Raw genomic sequence first — 2,862 nt, forward strand, 5'->3', positions numbered from 1 at the left:
GGAAAAGCAATGAGAAAACAAAACAATCATTCTTTGCAGGCTGTATGATAATATACTTGGAGAATCCTAGATAATCAATGAAACATCTAGTTGAAAAAATTAGTAACTTCAGGAAATTTTCTGGATAAACCCATATAAATCCATAGCATTTCTATATATTACCAACAAAGTCCAGTAAGAAGAGATAGAGAAATGACATTTAAAATAATCACAGACAATATAAAATACTTGAAAGTCTACCTTCTAAGGCAAACCCAGTAGCTATATAAACAAAATTACAACACTTTTCACACAAATACAGTCAAATTTAAACAAGTGGAAAAATATTAACTTTCCACGGATAGGTTGAGCTGATATAAGAAAAGTAAAAACTTAACCTTAATTTACTTATTCAGTGCCAAACCAATAAATTACTGGGAAAAAAATCTTACAGGGTTAGAAATAACAAAAATATCAAAAAGTCATAGCAGTATCTTTCTTTAAGACTAGAAGACAGAATTAGGCAAATAGGATTAATCAGCAAATACTTGAATAGCATACAAAAAATTAATAATTATCAATGAAAAATTAGCTATTAAGAGAAAGAAAAGAGTAATTGGAATGAAAGGAAATTTCTTCTTTTTTAAATAATTATTTTTGCTTTTAATTGATCCTCAGTAATAACAAATTTATCTAAAAGTATAGGAATGTTTATTTCTCTCTACCCTTCTCCTTCTTTTGGTCTTGGAATCACCAACAGGCATCATCTCAGACGAGGTCTTAGACAAAGTCGCCTTGCTTGCCTGAATAATGGCATCCTTATCTATGTCAAACATTTTCAGCAGCTCCACTGACTTCCCACTTCTGGGGACATTGGAGACAGCCAACGAAACATGGTGATGCCAGGTTCACCCACGACAGTCACAGCTACAGCTTCTCCTATGACACCCTCATAGTAATGGCCTTCCACAGTGAGGATATGTCCATGAGTGACCCAACCACTGTCAAGGATAAGTTTCTTATCTAGGGGCTTAATTGTAAAGGGATCAAGCACCAGCTCATTGATCGTTTCTTTCTTCAGCTGCTCTGCAACTGACAAGGCTTCATGGAACATCACTCTAGCTCCAACCACAGTCATCTGGTCATCCTTGCTCTTCAGAACCACCTTAGCCTGACCAGTCTGGAAGTGTTCATTGTTGTTGTAAATGATTGCATTGTTTGAGCAACTAGTCCTTACAAAACAGATTCCTTATGTGTGGGCAGCCAACTCAACTGCTTTTCCAGGAGCCATAAGATCATTCGGGTAAAAGACTGTCCCATTGGGAATACTCCAGAACATGGCAATATCTTCAAGGGCTATCTGAGAAGGGTCATCTTTACCGATGGACACCCCACAGTGTGAGCCTCACAGGTTGATGTTGCTCTCAGAAGTGGTTGCCATACACATCTGGTCGAAGGTCCTGCTGAAGAAAGTGGCAAAAGTGCTGCAGAAAGGCATAATACTGTCCCATGTGGCACATCTCAAGGCGATGCTCATCATGTTCTGTTCTGCAATGAAACACTCAATGAAGCGATTGGAATTCTCCTTCTTAAAGAGTTCTGAGAAGGTGGAATTCTTGGTGTCCCCATACATGGCAATCACAAGGTCACTGGCATGCCCAAGTTTAGCCAGTGCCACGCCATAGGCTTTGCGGGTACATACCTTGTTTCCAAGTCTGAAATTTGGGGGAGATGGCATCTGGATGTCAGTGATGTTTGCTGTGGGGGCATCCTCTTTGAGGAGGGTAGCTAGAATCTTCTTCTTGCTATGAATTTGGCTGTATATTTCCTAAATGGCCTGTTCTACCATGCTTTTGGGAATGGGCTTACCATGCCAAGCTTCTTTATCTTCCACATCTGAGATTCCTCTGCCCTTATATGTCTTTGCAATGACAGCCAGTGGCTTTTCCTTGCCCTGGTCGAAGACCTTACAAAGTTCTTCCACATTGTGTCCATCCACGACCATGACCTTCCACCAAAAGGATTAACATCGTTTCCTGTACACTTCCACATGATGCTGTAGTGGTACTGGGTCACTCTGGCCCAGCTAGTTAACATAAAATATGGCAACCATGTTGTCCAACTTGCAGAATCCCGCGGATGCCATGGCCTCCCACATGGAGCCTTCACACATCTCCCCATCACCCAACAAGCAATAGACATGATAACTAGATTTATGGAAGTATTTGCCTGTGTAGGCCATTTCACATGCTGTTCCAAGCCCTTGACCCAGAGAGCCAATAGCCACATCTGTAAAGACTTGTTCAGGGACTGAGTAGTTGTCTAGAATGGAGATGATCTTCTTCCAGTTCAATAGCTTAGTCTCTGACAGGAAGCCAGCCTCTGCTCAGATTGCATAAAGGATGAGAGTCACATGACCCTTGGAGAGCACATAGGGGTCACTATTGGGGTCCCTGGGGTCCTGGGTTTTATACTTTATGGGATAGAAGAAGAGGACCTCCATGATCTCTGCCATCCTGCAGCATGATGTGGGGTGGCCCTATCCAGAAGAAGTGGTAGATTGAATGGAGTTGATACACAGGCAGTTGGCAGTGTCCTTCAGTGCCTCCTGTCTCTGTTGGTCTGGCTTATGGTAATCCTTCATGACGAAGTGGGTTTGGCATGGATCCTGAGCCAGTGGCAGAGGAAGCAGTGCGGTAAACAGAGAAGGGAAACTGAACAGCAAGGAGGAGGGTCATGAAAAGAAATTTCTGTAAAGTGGACATAGAGAAAGAGAACCATGTGAAGACAAACATCCAGATAATCAAAAATGCAATTCCACAAAGTTGCCAGTGTCATTCAGATAATTAACTTTGCCCTCTCTTCTTTTGTCTCTAGACATCT

At 41.7% G+C, this 2,862-nt stretch overlaps 1 pseudogene; it reads right to left on the reverse strand.

Moving 5' to 3' along the window:
- Positions 1 to 668: 668 nt before the first annotated feature.
- LOC140514617 (transketolase pseudogene) lies at positions 669 to 2,623 on the reverse strand (annotated as a pseudogene).
- Positions 2,624 to 2,862: the final 239 nt, after the last annotated feature.

Source organism: Notamacropus eugenii, chromosome 7 (genome assembly GCF_028372415.1).
Source record: "Notamacropus eugenii isolate mMacEug1 chromosome 7, mMacEug1.pri_v2, whole genome shotgun sequence".
NCBI lineage: Eukaryota > Metazoa > Chordata > Mammalia > Diprotodontia > Macropodidae > Notamacropus > Notamacropus eugenii.